Raw genomic sequence first — 20,799 nt, forward strand, 5'->3', positions numbered from 1 at the left:
TCCAGAGGTTCTAAATGTATACCAAGGGGTGCAGGCAACCCTGACCCTTTCCTAAAATTGAATGGAAGACGGGAGGTCAGGACAGCTGTCCATAACTCCCATGCAGTGTCCCAGTGGGAAATGGGAGTAGTTACGTTTGTTGTCTAAGCAGTTACGTCAGATCCTTCTAATGAAGAATGAAATACAATTACTCCACTAGAATGAAAATAATTACTACCCCACATGAGCTGTGAATTTTGCCAGGCCTCTTTTAAAATATTTCTCATTCTATGTAATTCTTGCCTTAACTGCTGGGTTCTCTTACATCATTGCTGTTTGCCCATTTTCTTCTCATAGTGGTCTTGTCTTTTTTTTTTTTTTAATCCTGATTGAGTCTGTACACTTTTATAAAAATGTTTTACTTTTCTGTAGAAAAGAATACAAGATATAGTTTTAAAAAACTAGGAAAAAAAAATAAAAGTTCACTTTAAAAAGTTGGACAGGTCAGGCTTCCCTGGTGGCGCAGTGGTTGAGAGTCTGCCTGCCGATGCAGGGGACACGGGTTCATGCCCCGGTCCGGGAAGATCCCACATGCCGCGGAGCGGCTGGGCCCGTGAGCCATGGCCGCTGGGCCTGTGCGTCCGGAGCCTATGCTCCGCAACGGGAGAGGCCACAACAGTGAGAGGCCCGCGTACCGCAAAAAAAAAAAAAAAAAAAAAGTTGGACAGGTCAAATTGTTTTCTTTCCATAATTAACAAACACACACACACACCCTTTAAATAGATGTTATTATTACTCATATGTTTATAACGTACTACATATCTTGATAAAATCTACATGTTGTGATTTATCTATATGCGAGTTTGGAAAGGGTATTATAAAAAACCTGAGTAGACCCATGCGAACTTGTCCCCATGTCCCACCCGTGAACATCACCCCTCCGTTAAAATGGCAAGTGAACAGCCGGGGGGCTGCTCTTGGGTTGGCCACCAGCTGGGGGACTGCTCTTGGGTTGGCCACCAGAGTGACCCCGACAGACCACCACCCCTCCACCGGCCCTGTGTTGTGAGCTAAGCAAAGCCCCAGGTGAGGGCCAGAGCTTATGGTTTTGCTGGGAGTTTTTTCTTACCAACCTCATCTGCTTTAACTTCTAGACAACTGGGAAGCTCAGCAGGAGAATTTCTCAGGTTTCCACAGCAAGCAGAGAACCATTATGGATGTTAAAGTCAAATGTAGGATAATGCTAGCAGTGCCGACATCCCTCATGGGCTGACAGAGCTGTTGGTCTTGGTCTCTGTCTGCCTTATTTCCCATCCACTGTCACCGGCCCGGCAACATCGACATAAAAATGAATCACATTGGCTGAATATTTGAGTTCATTTATGTATGTCGGCTATACCAAAGTGACAAAATTGTTTCTTCATAAATGAAATAGTAAAATGAGAAGGAGAGAAATGACATCATTAAGAGTAAGGATAATGGAAATGAAGACGATTATAAGTAAACTTGGGGCATTTTTCTTCTGTAGAAAATGTTAATGTCTTTTGCAAGTGTTAGACAATATATTGATATTTGCAATGGTTACAGCATTTCACAAAGTAATTACACTCCTAGCTATATAAAAATCACTGTCAGGGGCTTTGCTATGGCTGTGTGTCCACGACCTCAAGAAAGGAGATTTGGGGCCAAACAAGAAGCCAGTCCAGTTGGTGGGGGCCCTTTATTGGCACATTTCATTACACATCGAAAAACGTGTACCCGGAATTTCATCAAGAAGAGCTGACAGTGACCATTATAAAGTTATTAGAGATAAAGCAACTTTACATACAACAAGGCCCATCATAATGCCAGTTATAATGGCAAAAACAAAACAATAAAATAGGGGAATGGTTAAATAAATTATAACCTAGCTGTGTATGGGAATATTACACAGACAGATGATTTGTAAACTCTTTTAGGTTATGGAAAAACATTCATTATACAATAAGTACATTTTTTAAAAAAAGAGCAAGAAAACAACTGAATAAAAAGGTGGCAGGAAATATATCAATAGGTCAAGTGTTATTTCAAAATAGAGAGACTACAGATGATGTTTTTTCTTTATCCTTTTCTGTATTTTCTAAAGTTTCAATAATGAGCATACTATATTTTATAAGGTACATCAGATTATCATCCTAGGATGGCTTCTTGTTGCAGGTGAAAAAACATTCACTATGGAGAACAGTATGGAGGGTCCTTAAAAAACTAAAAATAGAACTACCATATGACCAAGCAATCTGGGCATATACCTGGAGAAAACCATAATTCCAAAAGATACATGCACCCCAATGTTCATAGCAGCTCTATTTACAATAGCCAGGACATGGAAGCAACCTAGATGACCATCAGCAGAGGAATGGATAAAGAAGACACGGTACATATATACAGTGGAATATTACTCAGCCATAAAAAAGAATGAAATAATGCCATTTGCAGCAACATGAATGGACCTAGAGATTGTGATACTGAGTGAAGTAAGTCAGACACAGAAAGACAAATATCATATGATATCGCTTATATGTGGAATCTAAAAAAATGGGTACAAATGAACTTATTTACAAAGCAGAAGTAGAGTTACGGATGTAGAAAACAAACTTATAGTTACCAGGAGATAAGGGGGGAAAGGATAAATTGGGATTGGTACTGACATATACACACTACTATATGTAAAATAGATAACTAATAAGAACCTACTGTAGAGCACAGGGAACTCTACTCAATACTCTGTAATGGCCTATATGGGAAAAGAATCTTAAAAAAAAAAAAAGGAGTGCATATATGTATATGTATAGCTGATTCACTTTTCTGTACACCTGAAACTAAAACATTATAAATCAACTATACTCCAATAAAATTTTTAAAAAGATGAACATCTTGAGCTCCAAAAGGTGAGGCACAATGCCCCGCCCCATCTGGGTTTTTTCCTTCCCCACCGGCCACACGGGCCTCTGTTCAGTTTCTCCAGCAAGGAAGTTCTGTCCAGCAAAGAGGCCACACACCTGCTGCTCCCTTTGCTTGGACCAATGTCCCTGAACCTTACCCACTCCGGCTCCCAACATTTCTGGCTGGCCGGAAATAAGAATGAAACAGTTTCTCTTCTCAAGGAATCCCGTCAGTCTAGCTGGTTTTCACACTTTGGAATGCATATGAATTCCTCAGAATGATGGTTTAAAAAGCAGATCTGGTCATGCCCCTCTTACCCTTAAACTCCTCCCAGAAACTTTTCTGGCATCTTATCTGGTAGACAGCAAGTGTTCAATACACATCTTTTGGATTAATGACATGTATGAAAAGTAAAATAATAAACATATATTTTAATTACATTTTTAAATTTTAAAATAGTTTTAGGATTACAGATAAAGAAGCACAGAGAATTCCCATATACTCCACACAGTCTCCCCTATTATTAACATCTTATGTAACTATGATTTATTTATCACAATGAATGAAGCAATATTGATACATTACTATTAAATAAAGACCGTACCTTATTCATGTTTCCTTAGTTTACCTAATATCCTTTTTTTCTGTCCCAGGATCCCACACTGCATTCTGAAATCAAGCCTTCTTAGGCTCCTCTTGGCTGTGACAGTGTCTCAGACTTTTCTAACTCCTTGTGTCTTGTTTTTGATGACCTTGACAATGTTGAGTACTGGTCGGGCATTTTATAGAATGTCCTACAATTGGTCTGTCTGATGTTACCTAGGGTTAAACGTAATTCAAAGAAGGAAAATGTCCTTAGATGGGGTACTAGTCAGAATTCTGCAGAGAAACGGAATCAGTAGAATGTGTATGTGTGGATATATAGTTGGATTCATTGTAAGGCATTGGCTGATGTGCTAGTGGGGACAGCATGTCTGATATCTGCAGGGTGGGCCGGCAGGCTGGAGACTCAAGGAAGAGTGGGGATTGCAGCTGGAGTCTGGTGGGCTGCAGACTCCAGAACTCCTTCTTCCTTGGGGCGACCCCAAGGCCTCCAAGGCCTTCAACTGACTGGGCGAGGCTCACTCACATCATGGAGGGTCATCTGCTGATTTAAATGCTAACCTCATCTAAATAAATACCTTCACGGCAACATCAGGACTAGTCTTTGATCAAGCATCTGGGCACAAGAGCCTAACCAAGTTGACACAGAAAGTTAACAGATAGAAATGCTCAATCACGTCTGATGGGGTCCCCAGAAACTTGGCTCCCAAACCAGGAAGCATGGGTCGTGGGCTGAAGGAAGGTCCAGCAGTAGCAGCAGGTACCCGGTTGTTAACCTCTGAACTCCATGCCTATGGGTGCCCAGTTAAATTGCTCTTTACTGATTGCAAACCAAACATGACTTTAGCCTGCTTGCAATGCAGAGGCTGCAAGGAGATCATTTTTAGAGGGAGTTTTTTTCCCCTTGGGAAAAGGTCAGACTCTGAGTTGACGGGAAAATAACTTCAGAACACATAGACTCTTTAGCTGAAGGGGAGACATGCGAAGGAAGGGTTCAGGGTGAAGGTGAAGAGTCCCCCGGGACTGTCCTGTAAGTGGTCTGTGAATTCACAGGAAGCAAGCCCTCCACGATTCTTGACTGTTTCCTGTGTGGTCCCTTGAGCTTCTCTCCCTTTGGGGATGCTGAGTAGTGATCATTGACCAGCTTTGCATTCACAGTGAACACATGAGCTTTCAAATGGCTTTCACAAGCTCAGTTTCACTCTACTTTTTTTACCTGATCACCCTAGGAATACTCACACTCAGGTGGTCCTGAGTAAGGAAGGCTTAACCCTGAAACAAATATTATGTCTGATTGCAAATAGGAGGAAACCCCATCTTGAAATGGCTTAAGCAGTAAGGACCTTAATTGTCTCTCATTAAATGAAGTCCAGAGACAGAGTGGGTTAGAAATTTCCAGCAGTACGAGTCTCCCGGTCCCAGCAGCCTATGCAACATCCTGCCAAGAAAGTTCTGCCCAACATGAACACAACAACACTGGATGATGACCCACGAAACCACTCAGCTCTTCCTCAGGACAAATTCCAACTTGAGACATTTCAACCTATTCTGTCATTTGTGCCCCAGAGCGGAAAACCACAGGAGGAGAGCTGTGGGCAGAAGGCATGAGGCGAGGAAGTCAGACAACATTTAGTGGGAAGTGGGATGTGCAGAAGGGCAGGTAAGAGAGAGCCGAGTAAGCAACATGGAAGTGCACTCAGGTAGCAAGCAGGAGGTGTGGACTTGTGTGGCTTGTGTTTCCTGATAGCAACATTGCAAGACTCAACTTTAAGCCTCTATGTCAATCAGTATACATGAGGCTTAACCGATTTCTGTAGGGTGCATGCTCTCTATGGAAGCATTTACACTGGTTTCCTTTTTTCTTTCTACCTATAGACACCTTTACGGTAAACAAGTTGAATACCATTAACTATGGCAACCTATCCTTTGCTGTCTCTGTTCCCTGAAAACGGAAAGAGACCAGAAATTAGAAATCAGAAAGAGCCCAGCAAACACAGCAGCACGTGCTCTTGATACTAACAGAAGCATGCCAACAGCTTACGCTAGGATTTGTGGACTGGATGAATAAGTCAATAATATATTTCCCCAAACTTCAGTTGGCTGTGCTTTTCATGTGATCATTACTCATAACATATAAGGGCCAAGGAGGTTGGGAAGGAAATATTTTTGTCATCTACACATATGACACTCAGGTATGCTTCCTCAAGCTTCAGCAGAGCATGGCTTCCATGTGATCATGGCCAAGGCCACAGCTACTCATGAATGTTGAATTGACAGCCACACAGAGATCGTACATGTGAATTGTATGTGTTTGAACTCTTGCTAAATCTTTGTGAATTTGAGTTTAGGAATTGTGTAACATGTAATTCTAAGCATGTCACTGATTTTGAATTTACCATAATGTGTAAAAATATTTTTAAGACTTATAATTGTTTCTGTTTGTTCATTTAAAGAGTTTTATGCGTATTTGAGTATTTATTTACTTATTCAAAATTCAAAAGTTCCAAGAAGTATAAGAATGGCTGAACAGTGGCAAAAATTTTAGAAATCATAGGGAAAAAGCCAGCAATTCATCACGGAAGAAAGAAAATAGATTGCAGAGGTAAAAATGAAGTTTTATGATGGCGAAGTTTGCAGAGATTCCCAAGGAGAGTAAAGAGCTATTGGAATGGGAAGAGCAGTGAACCTGGGACTCATCAAAGAGTAGGGCTAGCAGCTCTGATCAATGGGGATAGATGCTCTCAGTGGTATGTGCTGCAGTGTAGAGCATGATGCTGGGACAAGAGGTCAACATGTCAAGTAATTACAACATTATTGTGGTCAGCAGAATAATGTTCCCCCAAAGATGTCCATGTTCTAATCCTGGGAACTTGTGAATACGTTATATTCCTTGGTAAAGGGGAATTAAAGTTGCAGATGGAATTAAGTTTGCTAATCAGTTGATGTTAAAATAGGGAGATTACCTTGGATTCTCCAGGTGTGCCCACTATAATCATAAACGTGATTAATCATGCTTATCACGCTTAATCTTAACTATGGAAGAGGGAGACAGAGAGAAGATCAGAGTAATGAAATAGGAGAAGACACCAACATGTTCTTGCTGGCTTTAAAGGAGGAGGAAGCAGCCTATAGAATCTGGAAAAGAGGAGGGAACAGAGTCTCCCCTGGAGCCTCCAGAAAGGATGGCAGCCCTGTGACACCTTGATTTTAGCCCCCTGAGACCCAAGACACACTTCTGGCCTTCAGACCTATATGATAATAAACTTGTGTTGTTTCTAGCCACCCCACTGGTGGTAATTCGTTATAGCAGTGATAGAAAACCAGTACAATTATACCAATTGTTTTGAAGATGGTTTGTTTTGCCAGATAGAGCTAATCCTTATTTTCAGACTATAAAGGGGATTCTTGTGAATAGTTTTAGAATCTCCTTCCCTTAAGCCCTTGAATCTAAGAGAAAACTCTTTTTGGGAAGAGGTTTAATGGAGGACTGAGACGTGAATATTCTTGGGAGCTTTGAAGGTCTCTTCTAGGACAGGAATCTGCTGATTCCCCCCCTCATTCTTTACACTTTGGAATCAATATGATTAGAGGGTCATGCCTTGACCCCTTGGAGGAGGCAACTCTCCCCATTAGATACTTCAATCCTATGCTGTACTTTGCCCGAGTTGTGGTCATGACTGTCTTGCCCTGGAGTATTAACTCCTCCATGACAAGGAGCACATTTGTCCCATTGTTAAATATTTGTCAAACAAATATTTCCAGCATCATTAATTCAACATTCTAACCAGTAGAAAGATCAAATATGGGAAGGAGGGAGGTTGGGTGGAAGGAATAAGAATGATATTTTCATTTTTTAAAGGGCCAAAAGTTTGGATAAAGCAAGTTCAGATCTTCTCTACATTGCTGTGTTTCACATCTATAGAAATGGACTTCTGAAGTAAAGCTGTCACTGTTTGCAGATGATATGATACTATACATAGAGAATCCTAAAGATGCTACCAGAAAACTACTAGAGCTAAGCCATGAATTTGGTAAAGTGGCAGGATACAAAATTAATGCACAGAAATCTCTGGCATTCCTATACACTAATGATGAACAATCTGAAAGTGAAATCAAGAAAACACTCCCATTTACCATTGCAACAAAAAGAAGAAAGTATCTAGGAATAAACCTACCTAAGGAGACAAAAGACCTGTATGCAGAAAATTATAAGACACTAATGAAAGAAATTAAAGATGATACAAATAGATGGAGAGATATACCAAGTTCATGGATTGGAAGAATCAACATTGTGAAAATGACTCTACTACCCAAAGCAATCTACAGATTCAATGCAATCCCTATCAAACTACCACTGGCATTTTTCACAGAACTAGAACAAAAAATTTCACAATTTGTATGGAAACACAAAAGACCCCGAATAGCCAAAGCAATCTTGAGAACGAAAAACGGAGCTGGAGGAATCAGGCTCCCTGACTTCAGACTATACTACAAAGCTACAGTAATCAAGACAGTATGGTACTGGCACAAAACAGAAAGATAGATCAGTGGAACAGGATAGAAAGCCCAGAGATAAACCCACACACATATGGACACCTTATCTTTGATAAAGGTGGCAGGAATGTACAGTGGAGAAAGGACAGCCTCTTCAATAAGTGGTGCTGGGAAAACTGGACAGGTACATGTAAAAGTATGAGATTAGATCACTCCCTAACACCATACACAAAAATAAGCTCAAAATGGATTAAAGACCTAAATGTAAGGCCAGAAACTATCAAACTCTTAGAGGAAAACATAGGCAGAACACTCTATGACATAAATCACAGCAAGATCCTTTCTGACCCACCTCCTAGAGAAATGGAAATAAAAACAAAAATAAACAAATGGGACCTAATGAAACTTCAAAGCTTTTGCACAGCAAAGGAAACCATAAACAAGACCAAAAGATAACCCTCAGAATGGGAGAAAATATTTGCAAATGAAGCAAGTGACAAAGGATTAATCTCCAAAATTTATAAGCAGCTCATGCAGCTCAATAACAAAAAAACGAACAACCCAATCCAAAAATGGGCAGAACACCTAAATAGACATTTCTCCAAAGAAGATATACTGACTGCCAACAAACACATGAAAGAATGCTCAACATCATTAATCATTAGAGAAATGCAAATCAAAACTACAATGAGATATCATCTCACACCAGTCAGAATGGGCATCATCAAAAAATCTAGAAACAATAAATGCTGGAGAGGGTGTGGAGAAAAGGGAACACTCTTGCACTGCTGGTGGGAATGTGAATTGGTTCAGCTACTATGGAGAACAGTATGGAGGTTCCTTAAAAAACTACAAATAGAACTACCATATGACCCAGCAATCCCACTACTAGGCATATACCCTGAGAAAACCGTAATTCAAACAGAGTCATGTACCACAATGCTCATTACAGCTGTATTTACAATAGCCCAGAGATGGAAACAACCTAAGTGCCCATGATCGGATGAATGGATAAAGAAGATGTGGCACATATATATACAATGGAATATTACTCAGCCATAAAAAGAAACGAAATTGAGCTATTTGTAATGAGGTGGATAGACCTGGAGTCTGTCATACAGAGTGAAGTAAGTCAGAAAGAAAAAGACAAATACCGTATGCTAACACATATATATGGAATTTAAGGGAAAAAAAATGTCATGAAGAACCTAGGGGTAAGACAGGAATAAAGACACAGACCTACTGGAGAACGGACTTGAGGATATGGGGAGGGGGAAGGGTGAGCTGTGACAGGGCGAGAGAGAGGCATGGACATATATACACTAACAAACGTAAGGTAGAGAGCTAGTGGGAAGCAGCTGCATGGCACAGGGATATCGGCTCGGTACTTTGTGACCGCCTGGAGGGGTGGGATAGGGAGGGTGGGAGGGAGGGAGGGAGACGTAAGAGGGAAGAGATATGGGAACATATGTATATGTATAACTGATTCACTTTGTTATAAAGCAGAAACTAACACACCATTGTAAAGCAATTATACCCCAATAAAGATGTTAAAAAAAAAAAAAAAAAGAAATGGACTTCTGTGCCCAACTCAGTGAAAACACTCCATGGCACAGATTGGGATCCCTTACTTTCAGATCATGTTCCCACACATGTTAATAATTGCTCCAAATTAACTACAGCATTTGTTTAAAGTTGAATCAAATATAATTCTCTATTTATACAAGTGGAGTTTGATTGAGGAATGAAACCCATGTACATATATTTAGCATTGCACCTCTGCTTACCGCACTTAAAAAAACAGAAAGAAAGTATCGTCCTAGCAGAAACATGCGTTTCAAGTCTATGTAAAATGAGACCCCTCTAAATCAGGAAGTGGAACCCAGTCTCGATGTGGACATGAGCAACATAAGCTACCAAACATGGTAAAATTAACAAATTAACTGACATGAATTTCTGAGTCCAGGTCCTAGAAGTGCTTGGAGCTGACTTCCCCACCTTCCCTGGTCAGTGCACTGGTGCTCTGGGATGCTGGGGCCACAGGCCCTGTTGTAATGGGTAGACGGAATTCCCTCTTGCAGGGAAGTGGGCCACTGGGATGATGGGGTGGTGGGTGGTGGGAGGGGCTTTGGTCACACTTGGCCCAAATCTTACTGGTGAGGTGGGTGCAACAGCAGGAGATTCCAGGGAAGATTCGGGCAAGAACAGCTGAGTGCAGCCTGTGGAGGGTTCCTGGGCAGTGGGAGCTTCCAGATGGAAGGGAGTTTGGGGAACTCAAGACCTTGACTCTATGCCTGGGGCACAGCCCAGGAGAGGGGTGTGTGTGTGTGGGGGGGGGGTTTGACCAGCTGCCTACCAAGGACTAAAGCTTCCCTTTAAATCAAGGGTCCAGTTTAGTTCCCAGGATCCATCCCCTTAGGCTCTGACTCCCTGGGGTTAAGTTTCCAGAGCTCTGCTCTTCCTCAGGAACCTTCCCATGTATTCCCCAGGCCTTTAGCATTTCCATCTCAAGGAAAATGCAGCTTAGATGATCTGCTTTTTTGCCAGGGAAGGAGAAGACCACACTGTGTCATCGTCTGTTGGGTCTGTTCACATCGGGCAGGAAAGCTCGCTTCACAAGGAGTTTCTGTCTCCCTGAGTGCCGTGAAAGTGACGACATGGAAGCAATAGACCCAGGGCGGGATCAAGATACTGAGGGCCAGGTGAACACGAGTGCCCTCTCCCCAGGCTTCACAGCCTCTCGTGCCCCACGCGTTTTCTGCCATGTACTGCCTGACTTCTCACCTTTCGGGGATATAGCAGCCCACCTGCTCAGAGGACCCACTTCCTTAGGAAGCGCTGGGAGGGCTCGTACCCCAGCTGGCAGAGCCAGTGGGGGGTGTTGGGCAGAGAAGGAGACAAACACGTCCACCCAGCTCTGAGGATTCTTTTAATCAGTCAGAAACCAGCCTTTTGAGGTGGCCTTAAGGCTGCTGAAAAAATGAAAAGGATAACGATTTAGAAGATAAAGTGATACATTATTAATGAGTGGCAAATCTTTCTTCCCCCCAGAAGGTCCTCCTTGTCTATTTAAGAAGTCACACAAGTAAACTGAGAAAGGAAGCACTTTGTTTTTCTGTGCAGTCAGAGCTCCAGACACCCCACCTACCCACCCTGGCCGAGGATGCTGAGTTCCCTCTTCTGTCACGGCTGCGGTGACAGAGTTCGGGGCACAATGTCGCCTTGGAAATAGGAGACTCTCTTCTAATCTCTAAGAGATGGGGATACGGAATCCAGGGAAGGACTCTCAACCCAGAAAACCACCTGCCATTTGGGGCCCTGTGGTTAATGACGTGTAAGCCCCTGCCCCTGCGGGAAGCAAGTACCTCTTTGCCCTGCCCATGGGCGCCTCCACCCCGTCCCCAGAATTCGGTTTCTCCTTCCATGTCTCTAGGAAGCAGTGGCCTTGTGGTTACCCAAGGCTGATTTCGAAAGAGAAGGCAGAGAAAAAGCTTTCCAGGCTGGCTTCCCTCCCACTCAGGGGAAATCCAGTTCAGTGAACTCCCCTCCCTAAACGGCGGAAATATTGCTAAACCCAGGAGTGATCAACTTCTCCCTCTATCACAGAGCAGGAATGACTCTTTTTTCTCATCTTTTTTTTTTTTAAATTGATGTACAGTTGCTGTACAGTATTCTATAAGTTACAGGTATGCAAAACAGTGATTCACAATTTTTAAAGGTAACACTCCATTCATAGTTATTGTAAAATATTGGCTGTGTTCCCCGTGTTGTGCAATAGATCCTTGTCGCTTCTTTGTTGCCTTATAGTTTGTACCTCCTACTTCCCTACCCTTATCTTGCCCCTCCCTCCTTCCCTCTCCCCACTGGTAACCAGTAATTTTTTCTCTATATCTGTGTGTCTGCTTCTTTTTTGTTATATTCACTAGTTTGTTGTAGTTTTTAGATTCCACCTATATGTGAGCTCATACAGCATTTGTCCTTCTCTGTCTGACCTGTTTCACTCAGCATAACGCCCTCTAGGTCCATCCACATTGCTGCAAATGGCAAAATTTTGTTCTTTTTTGTGGCTGAGTAACGGGAATGATTCTTGATTACCGTGAGCATAGATACTGAACAAACACCGCAAGAACCAAAATGATTATGAAGTACCTTTCAATAATTTAAGACTTGATGTTTTAAAATGTGGCAGAGCTGCTTCAATGGGAGCAGATGGCAGCAATCACCCCTGCTCTCTGCAGCCCTGTCTGGCTTTTGCTGGAGCCCCTGCTAACAGGTGGCAGGGTCTGGGCACCCCCCTCCCCTTCCAGGCTGCCATTTCCTCTCCCCACCAGGCAGCCAGCCACCTGAACGACCCTCTCTCATCAAGCTGCTTCTTTATCTTTGATGCACGCAAATCACCCAAGAACCTCATGAAGATGCAGGTTCTGGTGCCCCAGAGGGTGGAGCCTACTGTTTCTAACACTCCCGGGGGAGCTGACGGTGACACCACACCGAGTGGTAAGTTTCCAGAGCATCGTCAAGGCCAGCGCCTCCATCTCAATCAGGATGCAGTCGACACCCCCTCCCCACATTTCCAAATGCTTCTTCAGTGTCTGCAGCTTTCCTTCTCCTCCCTCAACCCACCTTCCCGCTCGTCTCTTCTCTCTCCCCCTCCCCACAACCCCTCTATTCCCTAGTCAACCCACTTGTTCTATAACTTCAGGAGTCTCCTTCACTCACATCACCTCCTTTTTGTTTCTTCACAAGGTTTAATTAAGATAACCAATCTCTGCTAAGTAGATCAGCTCAAAACAATTCAATCAACACTTCTGAGAGGAAGAAAGAAACACACTCCTCTGAGGAACCTGGGAAAGGTCGAGAATCATCCAATCCACAGCTCTTCCAGGTCTTTCCTGGAGGCCTTCAATCACACCAGCTCTGCCAGCAGTTGGCAACCTTTACCACCCCTGGGCGATGTCACCCTGTGTTGTACCCCAAAGACACGTGCCGATCCCCCAAAGCCCCACACATCTGCTGGAACCACCGTTACATCATATTCCAGCCCATTTTTTGGCATATGTGTTTTACGTACATGAGCTCTTACTGCAGTGCACATTTTATTTCTTGGCGTTTTTACTTAAGTTTTTAACTGTCATTAAAGATTTCTGAAAAAAAAAAAAACTCCCAATTTTTAGTAGCAGTTCCATTGTGTGTGTTTACTTAATCGCTTCCCTGCTGTCGGACATGTGGATTCCAACTTAGCATCGATTTCATGGAACTTCTGAAAACACAGACACACACAGACACACACACAGACACACACACCCCAAACTGTATTACTTCCTTTCAATCACGCTTCACATACAGAAGTCGAAGGAGATCCAGACCACGATTAGGAAAGCGACAGATACTGAAAGGCAACCGGAACCAGAACAAGAAATTGAGAAGGAGTGGATTTTACAACAGAATAATAACAGTCAAGATTTTTTGGAGTACTTAGAGCCAAGCACCATGTTGTGTAGAGTGTGAAGTGTTTTATGGAGATGGTCCCACGACTTTATAAATGCTGACTCTCCTCACTGCTGAAGAGGAGATACACAACAGGAAAGTGAGTCGTCTGTGGTCATGGAACCCTCAGAGGCGAGGCCAGAATCACCCCAAAGGCTCAGCTCCTGGGACTGTCTTCTGAACCATTCTGCACTGCTGGACACAGCATCCTATTCTCCATGATGTAGAAAATGCTAAGATTTTACAGCACCCTCTTCTGTGACAGCTAAACTGATGCTGTGAAAAACAAATACTGGCCTCCAGGGAATCAAGGGATCTGCTGAGTTGCCCTGAGATTAGTCATGAAGAGCCTCTCGCCACCACATGTTATTCATTTGTCCACCCACCCGTCCACTCAGCAGATTTCACAGCACTCACTCCCGATGCCAGGGATTCAGAGAGAACCAGTTGACCAAGCCGGTAAGGAAATGATTTCCTGGAGCATTTCCCGTGTCTGCGGTGGAGCGACTCTCTCAGGGGAGACAACGCAGAGGTGAGTACTAATCAGTACACGTCGAGCTGCGCTGTACAGCTCAAAAGAAGATGAGCTTCTTACAAGCCGCCGATACAGAAACCAGCAAGAACCTTCCAATAGGGCAGCCACTTTCCTGGAGCCACAGATGCCACCGTCCGGGACTGTCGACTTCTTGCTCCCTGGCCCCAAGGCCCCCCACACTCTTGAAGGCAACGAGCAGGAAAGAGCGGGCCAGGCACGAAATTGAGGCACAGATGTAGAGAACAAACGTATGGACACCAAGGGGGGAAAGCAGCGGGGGTGGGTGGGCGGAATGGTGGTGGGATGAACTGGGAGATTGGAATTGACATGTATACACTAATATGCATAAAATGGATAACTAATAAGAACCTGCTGTATAAAAAAATAAATAAAATAAAATTCAAAAATTCTAAAAAAAAAAAAAAAATGAGTGGGCCAGGGTCTGTTCAGAAATTACTTTTAGGTAGCTGTGCTCTTAGAGGCCAAGCTATTAGAGATGGGGGGGACAGAAAAAGGATGGAAGAAATGTCATTCATTCTTATCAAACCCCTGCATCCTGACCCCATTTGCCCAAGTGCCCCCTGGATAAATCCATCTGGTTGAGCTGCCATGGGCTCCTCAAAACAAAAGTGCAACCCTTTCCTCCCCCACGTCGTGGGACCTCCCTTCTGTAGGCCCAACTGGTAGAGAAAGTTTTCACCCACGAGCTGGAGTTACCCCTGCTCCCCCCTCTCCCTTTATCCTCCAAGTCAACAGGTTACGGGCTTACACTGGTTTGGGAGTCTAAGGAACACTGGGTCCATCACTCCATTCTCTGGGAACCCGCCAGGGCTGGCTGCCCCCTGCTCCCTCCCTGGGTTTCCCCGGGATACCTGAGAGGGTGGGTGGCCTAATTCATGCCAGAGGAGACCTCACCAGCCTTGACACTGGTGAGCAGCACTGGTCCATGTGCAAACGCAAAGCCTTGGCTTTCCTCTGAGAGGTGTTTTGAGTAGCCTGACCAGCTTGGGTTCTGGATCCAGGGAAGCCCGAATTTAGTCCTGGTTCTGCCCTTTATGATGGTGGGATCTTGGGGACCTGATTCAGCCTCTTTGAGCCTCAGGTGTCTCCTCTGTAAACTAGAGGTACAGATGCCCACTTCCCTGGGTTAAGTGGTGAATTCTGTAAAGGACTTAGCATGATGTCTAAGAAGTACTTGGTACGTATTTGTGGTATTAGTATAATTATTATTATTATTTCTCAATAGGCTGCCAGGCCTCCCTGCCCTGGGCCCTTTCTGGGTTCCTCGTGATCTTCCCTATTTTATTTCACCAGCTACAAGAGGGAAGTGAACTGCCCTTCACCCCCTCAGTCGGTGAAAGGGGTGGGCAGGGCACTGTGTTAGGGCAACCCCTGTTCCATTTGGTCTTCTGAATGCTCCCTGGGGATGTTATGGGAAGAGCCTCTTACCTGCTCCACCCTCCACCCTCCTCCCAGGGGGGATTTTTGTTTTGTTTTGTCTTCTTTTTCATAATTCTTTTCCATTATGGTTTATCACGGGATACTGAATATAGTTTCCTGTGCTCTATAGTAGGACCTTGTTGTTTATCCATTCTATATATAATAATTTGCATCTGCTAATCCCAAACTCCTGATCCAACCCTCCCCCACCCCCCTTCCCCTTGGCAACCACAAGTCTGTTCTCTATGTCTGTGAGTCTGTTTCTATTTTGTAGATAGGTTCATTTGTGTCATCTTTTAGATTCCACATGTAAGTGATATCATGTGGCATTTGTCTTTCTCTTTCTGACTTACTTCACTTAGTATGATAATCTCTAGGTCCATCCATGTTGCTGCAAATGGCATTATTTCATTGAATTTTATGGCTGAGTAGTATTCCATTGTTTATATACACCACATCTTCTTTATCCATTCATCTGTTGATGGGCATTTAGGTTGTTTCCATGTCTTGGCTATTGTAAATAGTGCTGCTATGAACACAGGGCATGCAGGTATCTTTCTGAGTTACAGTTTTCTCTGGATATATGCCCAGGAGTGGGATTACTGGATCATATCGCAACTCTATTTTTAGTATTTTGAGGAACCTCCATACTATTCTCCATAGGGGAATTTTTTAAAGCACAGCTTAGGTCCTTTTTCTCACACTGAAGAGTCCACAGTGGCCCCCCACTTCCTTTAGGGTGAGTTTTCATTATTTAACGTGGTGACATGCTGGCCGCTACCCAACACCACTTTCTACCTCACCAGTGAAGTTAATCTTTCTCACTGGCACAGCCGCAGTTAGAATTGCTATGTTTTTCTAGATTAAACCATAGAATTCAGACAACAGAGTTGTATACCTTGAAACTACTGAGGAGAACATGGGGCTGTGGTCAAGATGCCCACCTTTGTGTGAGTAGACATCTGTGACACTATCACGCCACAATTGTGTGCTACACGTGTGAATCCCACTAGATTCTTTATCTATTAGGCCTGTGGGGTGACTGGCATATGATACATATTCTAAAAAGCTGAGTGGGTGAATTAAGGAAGGTACAAATACAACTGGAGTGATGGATACGAAAAGATCTACCATCCTTATTGCACTGATTACTTCTACCTCAGCCTGATATTTCAAGCACTCTTTGATTTTGTTTTATTTCCGTTTACCTGCCTATGACCATCCAGAGAGATAAAGAGACTACATCTTCTGCCCCTGTTCCAGAACTTTCCTGGTTGTGGCCGGTCGTATTTTACAAAAATGGCCTTTGCATCATTTCTGTCCCATATACCCTTCCAAGACTTTTTCCAGAGGTAAAGTCTATTTTCCCATCCTTTGAACCCAGGGGGTTTGTGACTATTTCAACCAATAGAGGATGACGAGAGTGATGCTACGTGACCTCTGAGCCCAGGTCACGAGAAGGTGCAGCTTCTACCTGTCTGCCTTGGGATGCTCCTCCTTGGAACCCAGACACCATGCTGTGAGGAGACTCACACTGGCCCTGGGGAGAGACTACAAGGAGAAGGCCATGTAGAGAGGAGCTGAGGCCTTCAGCCAACAGCCAGCATGAGCTACCATGAATGAAGGAGTCCTCAGGTGATTCCAGCCCTCAGACTTTGAGCTTTCCAGCTGAGACCCCAAATATCATGGAATAGAGCCAAACCATCTCTGCTCTAATGTGTCCCGGTGCTGACCCACAGAATTCATGAGCACAGTAAGTTACTGCTTTTTATCACTAAGTTTTGGAATAATTTGTTTTATAGACATATAACTAGAACGTTGGCCTGTTGTCAAAATGCAAAGAAATGGTGAACCTGAAAGTAAAATGTGCTACCTAATCACATTGCCCCTTGCTCTCTTTATACTAATAAATCATGTTTCTTGATATGAAAAATAATTGCTTCATTCTGCATTATCCCTCTCTTCTGCTGTCACTAATGTGCTGACTGAAAACTCATTTTTCAAGTTATTTAATTTTGAGATGAGTGAACACACAAATGAAACCCTATGACAGCAATGGTTTTTGAGCTGTGACCCACATCCAAGCACCACACATTCATTTCACTGAAAACAAGCTACCCTTCCAGAATGCCTTTGCTTCTAATTCATAAAGTTACCACCCTGCCTATTGTAATCGCTGAAAAAATATTTAAGTTGACTTTTTAAACAAACAGGCAATTAGTGGACCAATCTTTGGCAAATCCAATCAATAAAAAAAGTAAAATGAGAAATGTGAAAGATGTATAAGAGATTAAAGCTTACTTTAAGGATGTGGCATTGCAACTCTTACACTTTTAATGAAATGAAGAATTTTTTTTTTCTAAAGATGTTAACAAAATTGCTCAAGAAAAAGTAGAAAACCTCAATAGACTGTAATCATTTAGAAATGCAAAAGGTTAAAAAAAAATTATTGCCCCCAAAGGTCCTGGCCTCAAGAGTTCTCTCAGTATGGGACTTCCCTGGTGGCACAGTGGTTAAGAATCTGCCTGCCAATGCAGGGGACACCAGTTTGAGCCCTGGTCCAGGAAGATCCCACATGCTGCAGAGCAACGAACCCCGTGCGCCACAACTACTGAGCCTGCACTCTAGAGCCTGCGAGCCACAACTACTGAGCCCATGTGCCACAAATACTGAAGCCCATGTGGCACAACTACTGAAGCCCATGCACCTAGAGCCCGTGCTCTGCAACAAGAGAAGCCACAGCAATGAGAAACCCACGCACCGCAACAATGGGCATTAGGTTGGTGGGAAGAGGTTGGAAAATATGTAAGAAGAGGGAGCAATGATGGAGGCATGCCCTGTAGGACAGAAGAAATGGGACCAAAGGTTCCTGTGGAGGTACTGGTCATGCCACCTGTAGGAGGAAGTGTGTGTCTTCCCCAGAGAATGAAGGAAAAGAGAAGAGGCATGTAGGTGACGTTTTATGTCAGCGGCAAGAAGTTGAAGGAATTCATGCTTCTCTCTCAGTTTGCTCTAAGATTCTTGGTAACCTTCAAAGATGGGGTGGGGCTGTGGAAGGGCTAGAAGCCTTGAGGCTCTAATCTGGAATCAAATAAACTGGTGATGGGAGAGGATGAGGCCAAGCTCATTGTGGATCTGTGTGGAATGGAGACCACAATTCATAGTGGGAACCATTAGCACAGTGGTGTGACTTCCAGGGAACCCCAAACGGCATTGGGGTACACAGGGGGTACGCTTCTCCCAGGTCCACGCTCCCCTGCCTAGTAGTTAAGGCTCCTGAGCTCGGCTGGGGAGGCAGTTTCTAGCGTTGCTCTGTCTCATCCATCTTTGCATCTCTCCGAGGCTCTGAGCCAGCAGATCAAAAGCAGCATTGAATAAAGGGGACATCTGAAATGCAGGCATCGTTCTGGTTAAAGGTGATGCATTGGGCCTGTGTGTTCAATTCCGTTGCCTTTGCATCTCATGGAAATAACCAAAGAAATACTAGGGTTAAAAAAAAAATCATCCTGGAGCGCAAATAGGTATGCCGGCCTTATGCCACGAGCCTCGTGGTCATTCTCTGTACCGCTCAGTAACTCGTAGATATCACATATAATTTCCCCTCCAAATGTTCTTTTTCATGATAGAACATGAAGGTCAGGTTCCATTGTGGTTTCTTTAAGCACCAGGCCTGGGCATCTATTGGAAGAACCCAAACTGCCCAATGAAATGAAATGAAATGACACGCCTGGCTCACTAAGGATTTCCTTTGTTAACTTGAAGGGGAGTCTGTGGGCTGCTTTTCTGGGATGGGCTGGGGGCAGGGCTGCCCTTCTGTGCCTTGGCATATCAATGGCCAAGGCGCTTGGAGGATTCCCTTCCCAGATTTCTGAACTGCTGTAATCTCTGTTCCCCGAAGGCCCATTTCCCCTTCCTGACCCACTCCCCTCTCAGCTCCCAACCCTCTGATACACACCCAGAGAGCAAAAATCCACTTCCTCTGCCCAGCTGTGCTTTCCGGGTCTCTCCAGGCTTTACTCCTTAGTCTTAAAGAAGTCCTTTTTGGGTCACTATAAATGTGCCTATTTTTGGTGAAATGTCTTACTAATGGCTCTAGCATGTATTGTGAAAACCCATATCGTGCTTCCAGGATATAAAACCATGAAAGATCCAATGGAATCATCTCAGTAGGAATCGGGCAGCAGTGCCCAGAGGCTATTTTTAAACTCTGCATTCTGGTTCTGGTGTTTGGGGAGCTGCCCTTCTCCTGCTCAATTGCCTGAATTGCTGGTGCTGGAGGATGTCTGTGCGCTCAGGTTTGGGGTCGGTGGAGCCACGAGGCTGAAGTCAAGGTGCTTGCCCAGGAAGGAGGCTGGTGAGCAGGGATGGCGGTGGCGTGGCTATGGTGGTACCCAGCTGGCTGCTGAGCCCCTGGGGGATGCTGCCAGAGCCGTGGGCTGTGGGAGAAGCGAGGGATGGCCAGGCTGCAAGATCAGCTCCCCGCAGGCAGCAAGACCTGGAGAAAATGGGTTTTCCTGGAACATCACGGCAGAATAGCCCTGTCACCCCTAACCAATCTCTTGTCTTTTATCTGTATAGGGGAGCCCTGGATGTTGGTTCAAGCCATGGTACTCACATTGGGCTGCCTCTCAAAACCCCTGAGGCACATCTGGTGAGCGAGGGGCCCCATGTCCCTCAGTAGGGAAGCCGCCCATAATAGGTCCCTTCCTCCCTCTCCCTGCCTTCAACTGCTTGGTTTCTCTTCCCAGCACTTATCACTGTCTGATATTCTAACACACATTTGTTTCTTTGATTTTGACCTGTCTCCTCTTATCAGAATCTGAGTCCCGCAAGGCCAAGGATTTGTTTTTGTTCATCACTAGAGTCACCCTGGCATGTAGTACGTGCTCAATAAATATTTGTGGTGGGAAAAAGGGAGGAATGGGGCGGGGAGTTTCTCCTTTCTCCCGAGAGCAGCTAAAAGACCGTTGCTGTGTCTTCTCCATTGGGGACCATCACGCTGAGGCCAGCTGCCTCCCTCTGAGGCGCTGGCCTTGCCCATGGGCTTTGTTTGTTCTCTGCTCTCTGCTTCCTCAGATGATGCCCTGGCTGAGGTCTCCTCTGAACAGTGGGACTAAGAACGTCAGTCCAGGGCAAACGACCACAGATGGTGCAAAAGCGAAGCAGCTTAGGAGGCCTAGAGCCACCTTCTCCGAATGAGTGGGGAGAGCCCTCCCTGTCAATGTAGGTCCTTTGAAATTCGCCGGGTATGTCTGCTCTGACAGGCTCGGGAAAGGCCCCGAGACATGCAGCTGTGTCGCTGCCACAGCTCCAGGCTCTCCTTCTGTGTCATACCCTGC

Source organism: Orcinus orca, chromosome 7, assembly GCF_937001465.1.
Source record: "Orcinus orca chromosome 7, mOrcOrc1.1, whole genome shotgun sequence".
Taxonomy (NCBI): Eukaryota; Metazoa; Chordata; class Mammalia; order Artiodactyla; family Delphinidae; genus Orcinus; species Orcinus orca.